Source organism: Elephas maximus, chromosome 7 (assembly GCF_024166365.1).
Source record: "Elephas maximus indicus isolate mEleMax1 chromosome 7, mEleMax1 primary haplotype, whole genome shotgun sequence".
NCBI classification, from domain to species: Eukaryota; Metazoa; Chordata; class Mammalia; order Proboscidea; family Elephantidae; genus Elephas; species Elephas maximus.
The window spans coordinates 65,478,006-65,499,174 of record NC_064825.1 but is presented as its reverse complement, the minus strand read 5'-3'; the positions used below and the strand labels follow the sequence as shown (position 1 = coordinate 65,499,174).

General features: G+C 42.5%; 1 long non-coding RNA gene and 1 pseudogene across 1 annotated transcript in view; both read right to left on the bottom strand.

Annotated features, from left to right (window-relative positions):
• The window catches only part of LOC126079385 (uncharacterized), a 70,616-nt gene extending 53,540 nt beyond the window's left edge, over positions 1-17,076 (bottom strand). Inside the window, exon 1 of the long non-coding RNA XR_007518205.1 lies at positions 16,847-17,076. This is a non-coding gene — a long non-coding RNA (uncharacterized LOC126079385). The remainder of the gene's footprint in view (positions 1-16,846) is intronic.
• On the bottom strand, positions 9,815-9,915 carry LOC126081334 (uncharacterized; annotated as a pseudogene).
• Positions 17,077-21,169: the final 4,093 nt, after the last annotated feature.

Below are 21,169 nucleotides of genomic sequence, written 5' to 3'. Positions count from 1 at the left end.
CCAGAATGGAAGAAGTACAGCCAGGATGCTCCTTAGAAGCGAGTATGGTTAGACTCCGTCTCACTTACTTTTATCAGGAGGGACCAGTCCCTGGAGAAGCACACCATGCTTGGTAAACTAAAGTGTCAGCGAAAAAGAGGAAGACCCTCAATGAGATGGATTGACACAGTGGCTACAGCAATGAGCTCAAACATAGCAATGATTGTGAGGTTGGCGCAGGACTGGGCTGTGTTTCATTCTGTTGTACACAGGATCGCTACAAGTTGGAACCGACTTGAGAGCACCTAACAACAACAATTCCTTTCAACTAATAAGACCCTTACTAAATACAGGTCTAATCCAGCAGACTTGGTCTTGATGAATGAGTCACACCAGCCTCCAGGAGTCCTCTCTGAGGCTTTGACTGTTGGGTCCTACTGAAGCAAAGGGTACCTGGAGGGTTACATGGGATGCCAGTCATTAAGGCTGGGCCTCCAGATGCTGTAAAGAGACTGTGGCTTAATTTCATCCCCCCGTGCTTCTGAACTAACCATAAGTAGGTACAGCCTGAGACTGCCAGAAGTGTGCATAAGAAGAATCACTTCTAAATTGATGAAAAGACACAGATGGGAAAAGAGGAAGATAGTAATATAGTTGATTTCCTGTACCAAGAAGGACTTCAAAGTTGCTATAGTTTTCTATCTTCTGATAATGTATTGGTCCTTTCTAACCCTCCTATCTTGGGTAGCCCCATAAGACATACACATCTGCTAATGAAAGGCAACTCCACAATGATAAGTAAGAAAGTCTATCAGTTGAATAGACTCCTTGAAGGAAAGGAGACACTAGAGAAACAGACACTAGAAAACAGTGGCCATGGTTTCTGGATCAAAAATTAAGATGCATGGCCTGCCATATGATTTCTTCTCATTTTGAATTATGTATAAGGAAGGAATATTCCTAGAGTAGAAAGCAAGCTCTTTATCTCACCAGAGCCTCTCACTGCCTAAGTCAATGGACTGTAAAATGTCCTCTGAGCAAGTTTGGGTCTTACCCTAGGCTTCGAGTGGGTTCTCCTCACTGGGTTTTTCTTTTTACAGAACCTTGAATTTTTCTGAGGCCAGGAGCGGATTTGACAAAGATAATTATCAAGGTTACCTCCAGACCTTGATAGTTTGAACACGTCTAGCTCTTGGGATCTCGGTCCTCCCAAGAAAAGCTATCCCATTCTGGCAGGACTCTTACTGTTAGTGCTTCTTGTTACTTCTATAAGAGACAGCTCAGTACTAGGGATATAGTAGGTACTCAAAAGTCTCATTTTCCTTCCTTCTTTCCTTCAGTTATAACTCTGTCCCCTAGATCCATATAGAATGAATGATATTCTTTTCTGATCTGAGAAATTCTAGATATTTGGAATCAGCTTTCAAGGCTCTTCTCTTTGTTTCTCCAGGGCATTGAACCTCAAGGTCCCAGGCTGTAGATTGATTGATCTAGAGGCTCAATTGTGTCATCAAAGATCCAGGTTCTTCCACGTCTCTGCTCTCCTGTCCATACTGTTGGCTTCATACAGAGACTATTCCCCTAGCGGTCATACAATTAGCGCTATATAACTCCTTATTTAGGTTCATCAGGAGAAAGTGACTTCCCATGGCTCTTCCAGAAGTGGGAATATTTATTTCCCAAAAGCCCCCAGTAAAATTCGTCTTGGTCTAAATTGGCTTAGCCCAGCCTATGCCTGAACCAATCACTAGTCAGGGAAATTGGATTGCTACAAACGGGCTTAGTCAAAATAGGGCCCGTCTCTGGAGCAGGAACAGAATAGGTTTAGAGGAGTCAACTACAAAGTTCACTACCCAGCATATATCTACAGGATATTTGGTTCCCTCCAGAATACTTGTGAATATTTGGGGAGAGGGAGGACAAGAAATTGCTGCATGCATTCCCCGGTTGTCACCCATTTCCTCTTGCTCCGTGTTTCTCCTTCTGGATTTTTTCTCAATCTCTTTTGACCATATTGCCTTCACTGTACTGGATTATCTCCTCTCCTGAAATCATCTCATCAAAAACATAGGCAAAGCCCCCTCTCTTCTTTCCTAGTCTCCACTTAGCCACTTCTATGTTATATTAGATTTTACCAACAGCTTTTAGATAATGGACAGGAGTTTCAACATAGAGAGGTCACGATATCTTAGTCAGAGTTCGATCAGAGAAACAGGCTCGCTAAAAGTGATCATTGTTGCTGGTTGCCATCAGGTCAGCTCTGACTCATAGCGGCCTTATGCATAACAGAATGAAACATTGCCCAGTCTTGCACCATCTAAGTAAAAAAAAAAAAAAAAAAAGTAGGCCTAAACAAATATATATATCGTAACCAAGTTTGAAAACCAGTGGTTTAAAACAATGTTTGATGGTTTTTTTGTTATTCTTAGTTAAACACAATTGTAATTTAGTCATGTGTTGAAACAATAGTCCAACAATGTTGTTGCTGTTAGTAGCCATCGAGTTGGCTTTGACTCATGGTGATTCTATATACAACAGAACAAAATGTTACTAGGTCCTACACAATCTTCACAATCATTGGTATTCTTGAGTTCATCATTGTGGCTACTGTGTATTTTAGTGTCTTCCAACCTAGGGAGCTCATCTTCCAGCACTGTATCAGACAATATTCTGTTGTGATCCATAGGGTTTTCACTGGCTAATTTTCAGACACTAGTTCTTTATTTGACCAGGACCCTTCACTGGGGAGTTTTAAAAACTACTAAGGTTTAGATCCCACCACCAGAGATTCCTATCCAATTAGTGGTATACAGTGTGACCTAAACATTAGGAGTTGATTCCAATAAGCAGCTAAATTTGAGAGCCGGTTTACTGGTTTAAAGGAGTAAAGAGTTTTTCTCATGTTATACAAAATCCAGAAGTGGGACTAGGACCAGTATAGTTGCTACAAGATGTCATTAAGGAATCAGGCTCCTTCTATCCTTCTATTCTACCATTCTTAGTTTTCAGCTTTCATTGTTTTGGTAACAAAATGGCCACTGCCTCCAGGCATTGAATCTTAGCTCCTTGATGAAAGAAGGCAGAAAGGCAAAAGGCTTCTCTTCACAACTCATTGCCTTATATTAGAAATGGAAGCCCACCTCAGGGACTTCTCATTAACCCAAACTATATTACATGGCCACATTAGGTTGTAAGGAAGTCTGAGAATTTGTGTAAGCTGCTTTCCTGCCTCCGTAGTAGAAGGCGGCAAGGAAGAAGGTGGTTGAAATGGCTGAGTGAGCCAACCAAAAATGTCTGTCATGAATGTTCTACTTCTGTAATTTCCAAACCCCAAACCTCTCTGCTACTTTTTCTGAGGCTATATTAATTAGTTAATAAGCAGCTTTTCAAGTCCCAAAATTTCACTCCAGTAGAAAAAAAACAGTCATTAGCTTAGGCCTGGCGAGTGGAATCACCACAAAATCCTCCCAAAAGTCCTGGCCTCCTTTTGCCTGAGAGTCTCCAAAATAAATTTAATTTTTCTGCTGACCTGAAGTTCACATTAAACTATTTACTGCCAAGGGTTTGAATTACTGCAAATATGTCCCTTGGGTTTATCCCAGTTGAATTAATAATCAGAGCCCCCATCATAATCTCTCGTCTGGCAGTTACTCTCATTCCAACTTTCCTCCTGAACTAAAGACTCATGATTTCCAACTGCCTGCTGGACAAGAACACCTCAGTGTCCCAGAGACTAATCAAACTTAGTATGTCATCATGATCTCATGATCCTCCCCCTCCAAATTCTTGTATTCCCCATCTCCATGAATGGTACAAGTCATTCAATTACAAATCTCCAAACTGTCCTCAAATCTTCCCTTTTTGTTATTCCATATAGCCAATCAGCCAAAAACCTTGTCAACTCTACTACATATATATCTCTCTAACCTTCTCCTCTTCCTTCAGTTTAGGCTCAACTCATCCGCTACTTGGCCTATAAAGCAAAACCTACCAAATTGTTCTGAGGGGGAGCAAACATTGTGCCTTCAAGAAATGAAAACAAAAGCCAATGGGACTGGGGCATAAAGAACAAGGAGGAGAGTGTCAGGAGATGAGGGCAGAGAGTGCCCTGTGGTCCAGATCCTGTTGGGCTGTGTAAGCCATATTAAGGAGTTATGTATTTTTTATAATTGTGATAGTAAGACAACTAAATGTAATGTGGTATCCTTGATGAGCTCCTAGAAAAAAGACATTAAGTAAAAATTAAATCTGAATAAGAGATGGACTTTAATTAATAATAATGTATCAATATTCGTTCATTAATTGTAAATAATGTCCCATACTGATGTACGATAATGGAGAAACTCTTGGGAGGATGTTTTTTAGAACAGTTTTAGATTTATAGAAAAAAACTGAGCATACAGTGCAAAGATTTCTGTAAATCTAAAATTGTTCTAAAAAATAAAATCTATTCATAATAAACAAAACCCTATAGTAATTCCCTAGTTCCTAAAGGATAAAGACTAAACCCTAAAGCACAGCATACCAAGCCCTTCACAGCTTGTACTTAGAGCATTTTCCAAGCCAATTTCTTGTGCTCCCTGTCCCCTAAATTACACCCCAGCCACATTGAACATTTTGCTTTTCCCTATACATCCCAGGCCCTTTTGTGCCTCTGAGCCTTTGCACATGCTCTCTCTTCTGCCTGTAATGCCATACTCTGCCCTTCTCAGCTTAGCTAACTCTTCAGCGATTCAACTCGAGTGCCTCTCTAAACTCTCCCAATTGACTGTTCCTCCTGTGACATTCTACAGCTCTTGAAATGCTCACACATTCTCTGCCACAACACAGTCTAGAAAAGTAAGCTGCCCAAATCAACCACCTATCTCTTCTTCACTCTCAAGGCCTGAGCAGCTAGCCAAACCCTCTCTATCTTTTAAATTTTCTAGGCAAAAGTCAGATGGAAGTCCATCCCCACACTGGCAACGGGATATATATCAAGGGTCAGAGTAATCCTGTTGAATTCCTTCTCTCTTGACCTGAGGTGATGAGAGAAGCGCTCAGCCCTATTCCTTGGGATGTTGTCTAGTTGCCATCGAGCCTATTCTGATTCTTGAAATTCCTTGGGATAGATGTCTATAAAACTCACTGTGAAACTTTTCCAAGAAATTCTCTTTACAAATTCTCTCTTTCCCATGAATTTTATACCTTTAATGTGGGTAAAAAGTTTAATGAATTATATTATCAGTTTTAGGTATCTGCTTTGAATACCTACAGGTTGATTTGTCTTGGCACATGTTTTGGTATCTGATATCTAGCATATTGTGCTGAATATACCTACAGTCCTCAGCATCCCTTCTCTGTGCCTTCCGGTGTTACAGAGGCTGGAAAGAAAAAACCACAGCTCCCTTGCAGCTGTGAAATTTGGAAGGCATAAGTGGAACAGAGGGCATCTTCTTGAGCCATTTTCTTCCAGCAATCAAAGTCATTGGTATAGAAAGTCAAATAGGCAGCTGATCTCAACTTTTCAATGACTGGTCACCACCTTCCTGGATGTTGAAAGGCAACTGTGGTGGCCATGGCAGAGACAACAGAAGAGGCATCAACTTCCTGGTCCCAAGATCACGCTACAGCAGTGTATTCTTGAAGGAATTGGCAGCAATCTCAGACTCCAGCTACTCCAGCTCTTCCAATGATTTTGAAAGTACCTAACTCCCTACATTAAACCCTTCTCTGCTTAACATATCTAAGGTGGTTTCCAAATCCATCCCTGAAACCTGGCTCCTACATATATCTTGATGTGTTTGTCCACACATCCAATTCAACATCCTTTAGCAAATGAATGAACATGGTAGAGCTTCACACAGAAGTCCATTGTCTAGTCACTTCTTTTCATTGAGACTGCTGAGACTCCCCTCCAAACTCTCCCCTCTTGCCTTTTTTTCTCCTGTAGACTTTACAGAAGGCAAAAGAGAACAGCCAGTGGTATATTAGTCATTTATTGCTATGTAAAAATATTATCACAAATTTAGCTGCTTAAAACAACACACATTTATTGTCTCACAGTTTCTTTGGGTTGGAATTCAGCCATGGCTTAGCTGGATCCTCCACTTGTTGTTGTTAGGTTCCATCAAGTCAGATTCGACTCATAGCGACCCTACATACAACAGAAAAAAATACTGCCTGGTTCTGCACCATCCTCACGATTGTTGTTGTGCTTGAGTCCATTGTTGCAGCCACTATGTCAATCCATCTTGTTGAGGGTCTTCCTCTTTCTCTGACCGTGTAGTTTACCAAGCATGATGTCCTTCTCCAGGGACTGGTTCCTCCTGATAACATATCTACAGTATGTGAGACATAGTCTTGCCATCCTTGCTTCTAAGGAACACTCTGGCTGTACTTCTTCCAAGACAGATTTGTTCATTCTTTTGGCAGTCCTTGCTATATTCAATATTCTTTGCCAACACCATAATTCAAAGGCATCAGTTCTTCTTCCTTATTCATTGTCCAGCTTCCACATGCGTATGATGTGATTGAAAACACCATGGCTTGGGTGAGGCGCACCTTAGTCTTCAAGGTGACATCTTTGCTTTTTAACGCTTTGAAGAGGTCTTTTGCAGCAGATTTGCGCAATGCAATATGTCGTTTTATTTCTTGACTGCTGCTTCCATGGGTGTTGATTGTGGATCCAAGTAGAATGAAATCCTTAACAACTTCAGTCTTTTCTCCATTTATCAGGATGTTGCTGATTGGTCCAGTTGTGAAGATTTTTATTTTCTCTATGTTGAGGTGTAATCCATACCGAAGGCCGTAGTCTTTGATCTTCATCAGTAAGTGCTTCGAATCCTCTTAGCTTTCAGCAATCAATGTTGTGTCATCTGTTAATGAATCTTCCTCCAATCCTGATATCATGTTCTTCTTCATGTAGACCAACTTCTCTGATTATTTGCTCAGCATAGAGATTGAATAAGCATGGTGAAAAGGATGAAACCCTGATCCACACCTTTCCTGACTTTAAACCACACGGTATCCCCTTGTTCTATTTGAACAACTGCCTCTTGATCTATGTACAGGTTCCTCATGAGGACAATGAAATGTTCTGGAATTCCCATTCTTTTCCCATTTGCATAATTTGTTATGACCCACAAAGGTGAATGCCTTTGCATAGTCAATAAAACACAGGTAAACATCTTTCTGTTATTCTCTGCTTTCAGCCAGGATCCATCTGATATCAGTAAAGATATCCCTGGTTCCACATCTTCTTCTGAATCTGGCTTGAATTTCTGGAAGTTCCCTGTCAATGTACTGCTGCAGCCACTTTTAAATGATCTTCAGCAAAATTTTACTTCCCTGTGGTATTAATGATAATCTGCATTTTCCACATTCGGTTGAATCGTCTTTCTTTGGAATAGTCATAAATATAGATCTCTTCCAGTCAGTTGGCCAGGTAGCTTTCTTCCAAACTTCTTGGATCCTCCACTTAGGATCTCACAAATCTGCAATCGAGGTGTTGGCCAGGGCTGTGGTCTCACCTGAGGCTGGAATGGAGAAAGATCTGCTTTCAAGCTCACTCAGAACTCAGCTGACAGAATTCAGTTCCTTGTGATTATAGGATTAAATGGCTTTAGTTTCTTGGTATCTGTCAGCCAGAGACTTTCAGCTCTTAGAGACTGCTCACGGTTCCTTGGCATAGTTCCCTAACATGGCCATTTGCCTCCTCATAACTAACAAGGGACCAAGAGACTATGTAAGGTAGTCACATAGGACTATGATCTTATGCAACATAATGACATAATCACCTATATCCCGTCACCTTTGCTATGTTCTACCGGTTAGAAGCAAGTCACAGGTCATGGCCATACTCAAGAAGAGGGGGTTATATGAAGGTGTGAATACCAGAGGCAAGGATCATGAAGACCACCTTAAGAGTCTGTTTGCCACAGTTGGCTTCTCCTTTATTGGCTTTTTCCTCTTCCTTCCTCTGTTAGGGTCTCTGTGACCAAGACCCTGTGCCTTTCCAATGACCACAGAAATAGGGAAGGGACATGAAGTCCTTACCCAGAGAAAGTACCTCTTCCAGAAAAAAACTGACCATTGTTTGAAGGCAGAGAGTCAATCAGTTTAAGCTGTCCTAACTCAAAGGTCAGCAGAAGGACTCAAGCTGTAATGGGAGCCTTAGGTGTCTGGACATCGTTTGGCTGCTGATCCAAGCTCCAAGGATACCACCACCACCACAACCATCCCTCCACTTCCAGAATTATCTTTCTCTGCATTTAACCAAGGCCCCAGAGCACATGGCACACTCCTCAGCAGCAGCCCTAATACATGGAGCCTTGCTCTGTCACTATTTTTATGTTGGTTCTGTGACTCCTATTAGATGCCAAGCCTCTGAATGGCCTGTACCTGAAGGGCCAGTACCTTCCACAATTTCTCCTTTAACTCCTCACTGTGTTGACCCAAGATCTGGCATATTGCAGGTGCTCAATACAATTTTGAAGAAATGGATGAATTTTATAACTTAAAGACAAATGACTGTGTTGTCAAAGTCTAAAATAATTAAACACACAATTTGTCAGCACTTAGAAAAGAATGAGGTTCATACAACTGAATTCTAAACAGTCATAGAAGGTGGTCAAAATAGATTTAAAAACACGAAGTGGCAAATTACTGTTTTTTATAAAAGAAAAATGATAATTGGAAAAATGAGTATTATTAGTCATAACCTACATTTTATTTTTCTGTAATGTGTGCCATTTTTACATTTTTATCAAAAACAGATAAAAGGAATGGAAAGAACACAAAGTACCCAAGTGACTCATCAATTAACCTTGCCATGTATTCTTTTTTTTTATTGCGCTTTAGTTGAAAGCTTACAGCGCAAATTAGTTTCTCTTTCAAAAATATGTACACAAATTGTTTTGTAACATTGGTTGCAATCCCCACAATGTGTCAGCACTTTCCCCTCTTCCACCTCAGATTCCCCATGTCCATTCGTCTAGTTTTCCTGTCCCTTCCTGCCTTCTTGTCTTTGCTTTTGGGAAGATGTTGCCCATTTGGTCTCGTATACTTGATTAAACTAAGAAGAATGTTCCTCACATGCGTTGTTTGTTTTATACGCCTGTCTAATCTTTGGCTCAAAGATGGATTTTGGGAGTGGCTTCACTTCTGAGTTAGCAGAGTGCCTGAGGGCCATAGTCTCGGGTGTTCCTCCAGTCTCTGTCAGACCAGTAAGTCTGGTTTTTTTGTGAATTTGAATTTTGTTCTACATTTTTCTCCAGCTCCATCCGAGATCCTCTATTGCCATCCCTTCTGTACTGTGATCCCTGTTGGAGCAGTCGGTGGTGGTAGCCAGGCACCATCTAGTTCTTCTGGGCTCAGGCTGGCCAAGGCTGTGGTAGATGTGGTCCATTAGTCCTTTGGGCTAATATTTTCCTTGCTTCTTTTGTTTTCTTCATTCCCCTTTGCTCTGGGTGGGATGGGACCAATAGATGCATCTTAGATGGCTATGCGCAAGCTTTAAGACCCCAGACGCCACTCACCACAGTAGGATGTAGAACATTTTCTTTATGAATTATGTTATGCCAATTGACCTAGAAGTCCCCCGAGACTATGTTCCCCAGCCTCCAGCCCCAGTTACCTGGTCACTCAAGGTATTTGAACCTGTCTAGGAACCTTCTATGGCTTTACCTTAGTCAAGTTGTACTGGCTTCCCCTGTATTGTGTGTTGTCTTTCCCTTCACCAAAGTTAATACTTGTCTACCATCTACTTAGTGATTTCCCCTCCCCACAGCTACTCTCCCTCATAACCATCAAAGATTGTTTCTTTCTGTGTGTACACATTTTCTCAGGTTTCTACAGTAGTGGTCTCAATGTCATCCTTGTGCAGATTGCACAGGGGCTATGCTAATCTTCTCTGTATCATTCCAATTTTAGTACATGTGCTGCCGCTGCAAGGACTCATTTTTTTTAATTATATTTATTTATTTATTATGCTTTAAGTGAAAGTTTACAAATCAAGTCAGTCTCTCATACAAAAACTTATACACACCTTGCTATGTACTCCTGGCTGCTTTCCCCCTAATGAGACAGCACATTCATTCTCTCCACCCTGTATTCCCTATGTCCATTCAACCAGCTCCTGTCCCCCTCATCTTGCCTGCAGATAGGAGTTGACCACATAGTCTCCTGTGTCTACTTGAGCCAAGAAGGTCACTCTAACCAGTATCATTACCTATCTTATGGTTCAGTCCAATCCCTGCCTGAAGAGTTGGCTTTGGGAATGATTCCAATCTTGGACTAACAAAGGGTCGGGGGATTATGACCTCCAGGGTCTCTCTAGTCTCAGTCAGACCATTAAGCCTGGTCGTTTTACAAGAATTTGAGATCTACGTCCCACTGCTCTCCTGCTCCATCACAGATTCTCTGTTGTGTTCCCTGTCAGGGCAGTGCTCTATGGTAACCGGGCACCACATAGTTCTCCCATTCTCAGGCTGATGTAGTCTTTGATTTATGTGGCCCTTTCTGTCTCTTGGGCTCATGTTTACCGTATGTCTTTGGTGTTCTTCATGCTCCTTTGCTCCAGGTGGGTTGAGACCAATTGATGCATCTTAGATGGCCACTTTCTAGCATTTAAGGCCCCAGATGCCTCGCACCGAAGTGGGATGCAGAACATTTTCTTAATAATTTTGTTATGCCGATTGACCTAGATGTCCCCTGAAACCATGGCCCCCAAACCCCCATCCCTGCTACTCTGGACTTGGAAACATTCAGCTGAATTCAGGAAAATTCTTTGCTTTTTGTTTAGTCCACTTGTGCTGACCTCTTCTGTATTGTGTGTTGTCTTTCTCCTCACCTAAAATAGTTCTAGTCTACTATCTAATCGATGAATACCCCTCTCCCTCTCTCCCTACCCTCATAACCATCAAAGAATATTTTCTTCTATGTTTAAACTTTTTCTGCTGTTGTTGTTGTTAGGTGCTGTCGAGTCAGTTCCGACTCATAGCGACCCTATGCACAACAGAACGAAACGCTGCCCGGTCCTGCACCATCCTTTCAATCGTTGTTATGCTTGAGCTCACTGTTGCAGCTACTGTGTCAATCCACCTCGTTGAGGGTCTTCCTCTTTTCTGCTGACCCTGTACTTTACCAAGCATGATGTCCTTCTCCAGGGACTGATCCCTCCTGACAGTATGTCCAAAGTATGTAAGATGCAGTCTCGCCATCCTTGCTTCTAAGGAGAATTCTGGTTGCACTTCTTCTAAGACAGATTTTTTCGTTCTTTTGGCAGTCCCTGGCATATCTAATATTCTTCCCCAACACCACAATTCAAAGGTGTCAGTTCTTTGGTCTTCCTTATTCATTGTCCAGCTTTCACATGCACGTGATATGATTGGCTTGGGTCAGGCACACCTTAGTCTTCAAGGTGACGTCTTTGCTTTTCAACACTTAAAAGAGATCCTTTGCAGCAGATTTGCCCAATGCAATGAGTCGTTTGATTTCTGGTCTGCTGCTTCCGTGGGTGTTGATTGTGGATCCAAATAAAATGAAATCCTTGACAACTTCAACCTTTTCTCCATTTATCATGACCTTGCTTATTGGTCAAGTTGTGAGGACTTTTGTTTTCTTTATGTTGAGGTGCAATCCATACTGAAGGCTGTGGTCTTTGATCTTCATTAGTAAGTGCTTCACGTCCTCTTCACTTTCAGCAAGCAAGGTTGTGTTATCCACATAACACAGGTTGTTAATGAGTCTTCCTCCAATACTGATGCCCTATTCTTCTTCATATAGTCTGGCTTCTCGGATTATTTGTTGAGCATACAGATTGAATAGGTATGGTGAAAGGATACAATCCTGATGCACATCTTTCCTGACTTTAAACCACTCGGTATCCCTTGTTCTGTCCAAACAACTGCCTCTTGATCTATGTACAGGTTCCTCATGAGCACAATTAAGTCTCCTGGAATTCCCATTCTTCACAATGTTATCCATAATTTGTTATGATCCACACAGTTGAATGCCTTTGCCTAGCCAATAAAACACAGGTAAACATCCTTCTGGTATTCTCTGCTTTCAGCCAGTATCCATCTGACATCAGCAGTGATATCTCTGGTTCCAGCCTGTATTTCTGGCAATTCCCTGTCAATATACTGCTGCAGCCGCTTTTGAATGATCTTTAGCAAAATTTTGCTTACGTGTTATTAATGATATTGTTCTATAATTTCCACATTCGGTTGGATCACCTTTCTTGGGAATAGGCATAAATATGGATTTCTTCCAGTCAGTTGGCCAAGAAGCTCTCTTCCATATACTTGACATAGATGAGTGAGCACTTCCAGCACTGCATCTGTTTGTTGAAACATCTCAGTTGGTATTCCATCAATTCCTGGAGCCTTGTTTTTTGCCAATGCCTTCAGTGCAGCTTGGACCTCTTCCTTCAGTACCATCAGTTCCTGATCATATGCTACCTCTTGAAATGGCTGAACGTCAACTAATTCAACTAATTCTTTTTGGTATAATGACTCTGCGTATTCTTTCCATCTTCTTTTGATGCTTCCTGCGTCATTTAATATTTTCTCCATAGAATCCTTTACTATTGCAACTCGAGGCTTGAGTTTTTTCTTTAGTTCTTTCAGCTTGAGAAAGGCCGAGCGTGTTCTTCCCTTTTGGTTTGCTATCTCCAGCTCTTTGCACATGTCATTATAATACTTTGTCTTCTCAAGCTGCCCTTTCGAATCTTCTGTTCACTTCTTTGATTTCATCATTTCTTCCTTTGGCTTTAGCTGCTCGATGTTTGAGAGCAAGTTTCAGAGTCTCCCCTGACATCTATCTTGGTCTTTTCTTTCTTTCCTGTCTTTTCAATGACCTCTTGCTTTCTTCGTGTATGATGTCCTTGATGTCATTCCACAACTCATCTGGTCTTTGGTCAGTAGTGTCCAACATGTCAAATCTATTCTTGAGATGGTTCCTAAATTTAGGTGGGATATACTCAAGGTCGCATTTTGGCTCTTTTTCTAGGGTTCTTATAATAGTGGAAGGACTCCATTTTTTAATATATGGTTATCAGGCTGATGAATCAGGGGAACTGACCTTAATTCTATAAACATTAATGAGAGGTATTGTGCCAGTGCTAGACTGCTAGGGGCCGAAATGCCCAAGACAGGGTAACTTGATTTCAGTAAAACATTGGGCATAGCTCTCATGAACCTGTGATGGATAAGGCGGGGAGTGTGAGTGGTATGAAAGTGTTGTTAGACAGCTTTGCAGATGACTAAATAGCTATAAATATAGAGGGTTGACTAATAACTGGGTGTCCCTGGTAGGAAGATATCCACACAGAGTCACAGGAACCCCTCTTGTACCCTGCCCTAGTCAACATTTTTATATATGACTTGAATGAAGAAGAAGTTACACAAAGTTTAGAGTAATGGCTAATCAATGAAAGAAACAAAATAGGAAACAATCTGAACAACATGGAATTCAACAAGAATCATAGTAAAATTCTGTATTTTCTTTAAAAAATCAGTAATACAAATTCACGGGGATTCCTGGTTTGGCAGCAGTTCATGTAAAAAAAAACTGGGCTTTTAATTGACCATGAATTCATTATGAGGCTTTAGTGGAATGCGACTGACAAAAACAAAGGCGAGGGCAATCCTTGACCGCAGTCATAAATCCAGTGTCCAGATAAGGGGGTGGCAGTTGGATCCTATTCTAGTCAAATCACACTGGAGTTTTATTTTCACTTCTAGTCTTCCATTTCACTGTTGGAATATGGTACCCTCTGACCTGTTTTTGTGAAGTAATGTTTTGTTACACTTTCTCCGTTCTATGTCCTAGCATAATCTCAAAAGCGGTATGCTAAAATGGGTCAAATAAACTGTACCCTTCTTATATACCAAGAATACAAAGCAGTAATGTCATGTGAACCAGGTTTCTTACAGAGATTTCAATGGGCCAGCTTTTTGTTAACTTACTCTTTTCTTGCATGCTCTTCTCCCTAGGGACTTGGACCTAAATCTGGGGGTGATAGATTGACAGGAAATCCGACTTACAGCCACTGTGTGACCCAAGATGACTCCTTCCCTCCAGCCACAGTCACAACACAACTCATTGTCCTTGACCCAGGATTCCCCACCTAGACTTCCTATTCTTCATGCAAAGACTCCAAGAGACCAGACTTGCCAACCTCCTATAAGAGTCTAAATTCACATTTTAGTTTGAAAACTGGTATCTCTGCTAACTCTGACTTACCATTCTTCTCCACCTCTAGTGAAAATAGGAAGTGAGAAGTGTAAAGAAGAGAGGAGGAAACGGAAGTAAGAATTAACCCTGATCCAAAAGATCTTTTCCTTATTTCCTTAGCAAATAAAGATTCTCTACTTCCTTCCCTCTTTGTCACCCAACTGTCCTGTAAAAATGGCTTGGAATTTGTGTCTGACTTCCTCTAAATTCACAAGGAGGAGGGAGAATAAAGATCTAAAGCCCAAGGCTGATTCTTATGAGGGAGAGGTCAGACATACCTCCTCTCTCTACCATCTTTACCAATTCTGATATGAACAGTCCCTCCCATGGCACTCTCTGTTTCTGTGCTGGGTTCGGTAATTCACTGCAATGGCCACACAGAACTTACAGACCATACAATTATGGGGTTTATTAGGGAAGTAATGGGTTACAATTCAGGCTCAGGGACATTCAGGATACAGCTGTTCTATAAGGACAGCCTCTTCCCAGCCAGGCTGCCAGCATACCTCTCTCTGGCATTCGGCCACTCCCATGCTCAGGCAAGTATTACAAAGCTCTTTTAGCTCTGCCGAAAAGCGCCCAGAGGCACCCCACTCTGCCAGTAAGCCTCAGCCCAAAGGCACTCAGCTTTCTTTCTCTGTGGGCTGGGAACCCCACTGTGCCGTCTCCTGCCGGTCTCTCTTACCAGTCTCTCCTGCTGGTCTCTCCTGCTGCCATTTCTCTGCCACCACTTTTCGTTGTCTTCAGTGTTACAACTCTGTCTCCTGGGTCCAGGAGCTTCTCAGCACAGGGATCCCAGGTCCAAAGGACCTGCTTTCCGCTCCTGGCTGTTCTTCCTTGGTGGTGGTGGGGTTTTCTCCTTCCTATGTCTGCGATGGCTCTTTTCAAGCCCAGGGGGATGGCAAAATTGGCCAATCCCCTTGGTGGACCACAATTACCTTCTTTACACAGTCCTACCCAATTGCTGGAAACCCTGGTGGCATGTGGCATAGCAGTTAAGTGCTACGGCTGCTAACCAAAAGGTCGGCAGTTCGAATCTGCCAGGCACTCCTTGGAAAATCTACGGGGCAGTTCTATTCTGTCCTGTAGGGTCACTATGAGTCGGAATCGACTTAAGGCAGTGTCTTTTTTTTTTTTTTTGGAGGGGAGGTTTAACCCAATAGCTTGAGTGGGAATTACAAGGCCATGATGAGAAAGGCCACATAAAAGTGATCCATTGCACCACACCCCTCATTGTATATATATACCTGCCCAGAGGTGAGGAAAGCTTCAGGTTTACAAGGCCTACTCCCTCCAAAGGGACTGATTCTAAAACTAGAGCCAGCCCACCAAGGACACCTCCCAGCCCAGGCAAGATATCTAAGCTCCCAAGCCAGGCTAAGATCTGATGGGGGTCTACAGAGCCAGACCCAGTTCTTCGCAACCCCCAACCAAAGCCTGAGAAACTGTGATCTATTCCACTAATGCTCTTGGGCTGAAGGGGGAAGTATATCTATAAATCAGGCTGTGGGCTAAATACTGTATTCTAACTCATTTAATACCCGTGGTAAAGACTGTGTTGTAGTGTATCAGTTAGGATGCTTTCCATTGCAAGAAACAGGAAGCTCAGCTCAAAATAGTACAATGAGAGACATTTTTGGCTCACACTTGGAACAACAGAAGTAGAACTCAGGGTAGGTCAATTCAGCAGTAGGCTCAGGGTAGGTCTATTCAGCAGCTCAACAACTTCATCAAGTCGTTCTCTCTTTGTCTTCTATCTCTCTACTCTTCCATCCATCTAGGGCTGGCTCCCATCATAGTCTCAGAGCAGCTTTCAGTGGTTACTGGAACCAAATATGTTCCCATTCTTACCCAGCAGGAGAAAGGGAACATTATTTTTTCTGGAAATAACCAGCAAACTTCAGCAAGCTCGTTGACCTGAATTAGCCCAGCTCTTACCATTGGGTCTACAATGATGGCCTGGAAATAGGATTGTAGTAGGCCTAAGCCTCTAGGTGATCCCTGGTGGTGCAGTGGTTAAGAGTTGGGTTGCTAACCAGAAGGTCAGCATTTCAAATCCACCAGCCATTCCTTGGAAACCCTATGGGGCAGTTCTACTCTGTCCTATTTGGTCACTATGAGTCAGGATTGACTTGATGGCAAAGGGTTTGGTTTTTTTGGAAGTCTGTAGGAGTGGAGTGGTCTGTTGTGAGAAGATATGGAAACCCTAACAAAAGTCATGGTAGTTACCAAGAGAAGGAGAATAGATTCTGGAAGACAAACCCAGGACCCTCTTAAGCATAAAAAGCATACATTATCCCAATTTTGTAGAGGCAAAACTGAAGCTCAGAGAGGCTATACATCTGTGTAAGTGGTAGAGCTAGAATTCTCACCTAAGCCTGTCTGGCTCTACCCCAGGCTATCTGGAAGAATCTAGCTAAAGAAAAGCCTGAGTTGTCAACCCATCACCCTCAGCCTAAAGCATCTAGGTGGGAAAGCAGAGCGGGGGTTTCATAAAGCTGGGAAGGTCTCAGCCACAGTGTTGGTGCCCAGGAGCTGCTAAATCAACTCACCCCACAAAACTGAGGCATCTTTGAATCCTCCACAGTAACTGGCACCATGCCTAGGTCAGCAAATGCCTATAAATGAAAGGGAAGAGACTACATACCTGTTACCACTCGAGAGCACTTTTTCCAAGTCCATTCTGGGTTAAATCAGTTTTCTGGGCTAACCTGGGAACCTTGCCACATGCATAACATTTCTCCTCCTGGGGAATGTCTTCCGAGTTCCAAATGACAAATTTGCAAATAGTCTTCTGGAGTACAGCCCCATCCAGTGCTGGGAACTGCCTTTGTTTGACTTGTTTATTCGGGAGAGCTGCTCTGGACTTTCACCCAGCAGCTGCCTGGCAGGAGGTGACCTGGCCTTAGCCAGCAGAGGGTGGGACCAGCAGGAGGGCAAAGCTGATAGTTGCTGCTCAGTGCTAAGGAGCCACCAAGCTGCATCATGGAGAGGGGGAAGGGCAGAGCATTCAGAGGTCAAAGTACAGCTGGTGTCTGACTGAGGAGAAGGAGCTTCCCCCTTTCAGCCCCACTTCCACTTGGTGGAAGGGGGAGAGACAAGATTGCATCCATTCATGTGACTTGAAAGGTTTTTGCAATTTTGGAGGGCCCGTGAGTATAAATTTTCCTATAAGCAGCTGCTGTTTGTCATTCCCGTAGAGGTCTCTCACAAAGCAGCATCGGGTTTGAATACCGTGACCTGCCTTGGCTGCACCGGCCTTGAAGATTTCTGTGGTCTATTTTGAGTAATTTTACTGTTCGCAGCCCTGGCAAATATATCCGTTTTCTGACAATATTTAGAGTCTGATGTAAGTGTGAACTAGATAATGACCTTTCAAGTCATGGCAAGGTGCTCTGTTTAAAGCTTTAATTTCTTCCTCAGAGCATCTGCAGGGTCCTTCGACCCTTCTGCATGGCTTCCTGAAGAGTTTCCTAAGTTTCTGTCCACTTCAGCAGGAGGGTGTGGTTGAAGGGCAGCACCCTCATGTGTCTCAGGTTATAAGGAACACGGAGGCTGCAGAGACCACGCGTCACATTTCCGAAGCTCTTTCAGGCCTTTCTCATAACCCCGACCTGCTCATCTGAGGCATTTCTTTCTCTCTGGCCAGTTTAGAATCCTCCTTAAAACACATGTGAGAGCACACCACCAACTCCCCCCAGTGAGTAGTTACTAGAACTTGGCTAACAGTTCCAGCTTGACATGGTTAAAACAATACCATATCTGCAGCTTAACTCTAGGTGACTCACCAGAAAAGCTGTTTTAAACAGAATTTGTAGCGACTAAGATTACATTTGTTCTAGGAAAAACAGACTGAAGGGACAAAAGGCTAATGCAATATTTTAAAATGCTCTTTCTAAGCTCGTAGAAGCCCTGCTGTATTTTCTTGACAGCATCTTAGTTACTAGGCACAACAGAAAGGGCAAGAATTGGTATCTAAAACACTCAAGAAACAAAGATGCCTTGACACCATCCAGCAGGAGTATGTGTGTTCATCAGAGGACAGGTTTGCGAAATGTGGTTGTTCTTTTCAGCTAATGACCAGTTGTCGTTGTTAGCTACCATCCAGTCAGCCCCCAGCTCATGACAACCCTGTACACAACAGAAAGAAATGCTGCCTGGGCCTGCACCACCCCCATGATCAGTTGCAGATCAAACCTGTCTGATCCACAAGGTTTTCACTGGCTGATTTTCAGAAGTAGATCACCAAACCTTTCTTCCTAATCTGCCTTAGTCTGGAAACTGGAAGCTTCACTAAAACCTGTTTAACATAATAACAACACAAAAGCTCCACTGACAAATGAGTGGTAACTGCACTTGAGGTGCATTGCCCCCTATCTAGCGACCAAAAACCAAAAAATACATGACCATCAAGTCAACACTGACTTCTATCGACCCTATAGAACAGAATAGAACTGCCCCATAGGATTTCCAAGGCTGTAATCTTCACAGAAGCATATCTCCCACAGAGTAGCTGATGAATTCAAACCATAAACTTTTTGGTTAACAGCTGAGCAGCACTTAACCGCTGTGCCACAAGGGCTCCTATTCTAGTGACCAGGAGCCTAATACCCTTACAAAATAACACTTGTCAGGATAGAGCTCTGATAGCCTTGTAAAGGGCGGAGTTTACCAGTCACCTAAAGGGCTTCAAACTAGTTAGAACCAATTCACTCATGGCCAGTTAAGTGAAACCAGAACATTCCTAAATTTTTACAATTTGGATGATCAGAAACAATAACTAGAATAGGAAAAATTAGGGGTCTAAGCCCTGGAATGGGAGACTCAGAAGAGGCATAGTGAGACCTTTTGGGAGCCGGATCCTTGAGATCGGATTATTGCCAGAGCTGTGGAAAACACACACATTCAAAGTAGCACAGTTGGCCACCATCTTTGAGCAGTGCACTGCTGTTTCCAACTCCGCTCAAAATCTGATGGGCAAGAGATTTGGTTGCTATGCAACGCCTACATTGCCCTGGTTCTCTAAGAGGGAGATTAGGTTTCTAGCAGGGCTTCAACTCATAATTTTTTCCTGTTCCAGTTATTGTTCCAGTTCACCCAAATTTTTAAAATTCTGGTCTGTTTAAGTTTCACTTCCTCAGTCATGACTGAACCGGGAAGAACCGGTTCAAAGTCCTGGTCATCTGACCTGTCTTATGGCCATTTTCAGTCCTCTCTACAATTACTATACTCTTCCCCACCCCAAAGTACAGAATCCATTTGAGTTTTCTAACTCTGACTTTTGAGCTAAGACTGGGTTTCTAGAAAAAACAAGGAATCTATAGATAATAGATGTAGGGGTCGGGGGGGGTTCAAGATACAAGTAAGCACCAACTTCATAATTTTTTTGAGAAATTCTTCCCTTCCTAAACTAAAAACTAGAAACTTCAAGGCCTGAAAACTGTCAAGAGAATCTCCAGGAGGGAAAGGAGGCTGAAACTGCTACTCCAACCCCGTCTCCTAGAATTTTTCTTCCTGCCCAAGGTCTCCCACGTCACTTCCCATTGCCACTATTGCATTAGCCCCCCACCCCCACCACTATTGCAGGGAGATCCTGATACTTTTTTAGTGTGTGCTATACAAACCCCTTCCTTGAGCTCTTCTTCATACAGTTGAGACAGGCTGGAACCTTCCCAAAGCAGTTACAAAATTCAAGGGAAAACAACAGGGACATAAACAATACATGAGGTATAAACACAGTCGAGCTTGTGTAATATATTAACAATGGTAATATTTAGAGAATGGAAGAGAAGGAATTTTGTATGCTATAACCTTCTTGTTTGATTATTTTCCAAGAATTGTGTTTACTTTGTAACTAATACACATATATTTTGAAGCTCATACAGAATTGGATTTGGTCCTACAGTAGCCATTTGGCTCCCACAGTTCACTCTACCCAGAGGCTTCCCACTTTATTAACTCCGAGACTCTTTCTTCTGCTCCTTTCTACCCCCATTCCTCACCTATTGGTCTTACAGAACTTCTGGGAGGGAAAATGGATGATAAGTTTCCTCATTCATTCAACAAATGTGCTACTATGTGCCAGTTGTAATGCCAGGTACTGACTGATAGGCCCTCGCATACCTTCAATGCTCGTCAGTACCACTCAGCACAGTTTCTCTTTGATGGGGAAAGATCAAGGTTGTTTCCTAATTCATTCCGTGTCCATCTGTTATGGATTGAATTATGTCCCCCCAAAACATGTGTTGTAAATCCTAACCTCTATGCCTGCGGTTATAATCCCATTTGGGAATGGGTTCTCCTTGTTATGTTGACGAGGCACCATTAGTGTAGGGTATATCTTGAGTCAATCTCTTTTGAGATATAAGAGATTAAACAAGATGCGAGCAAGCAGAGATGGGGAAGAGAGCTTCCAAGCCACATGATAATGTTATAGCAGCACTAGATAACTGAGACACCATCTAAAAAGTCCCAGATCTTGCATTAAAAAAAGGGGGCATTTAAAAGTACCTGAAGGCACACTTGGTAGACTCATTAATCTCTGCCAATAAAAAGATCTTGTTCGAAAGAATTCTCAAAAGACAGCAATAGAAGGGAACTCATTTACATACAAATCGATCTTCCCGGAGACAGCAAATGGGAAAATCCCACTTTCTGATTTGGAGCAACAACAAGCTACTACAAGACAAAGTCTCTATCCTCTGGGCACCTCCAATAAAATGACTAAGGGCTTTTATCAGGTCAATGTAAACTTATGACTATTAACTCTCCCCATGCTTTTTACCTCTGCGGCAAGGAGCCATATTTCCCTCCCTCCTCTCATCATCTAACTCCAGCTCAAGTATTTTCAGGTGGGAATGATTCAAACTGGGCTAGCCATCGCTAGTCTGGGGACCCTCTTCCTTAGGAACATAGTGTTGTGCTTAGTATTGTGCCTCAGTTTCCCCAAGAAATAAAAAGGTGAAATCTT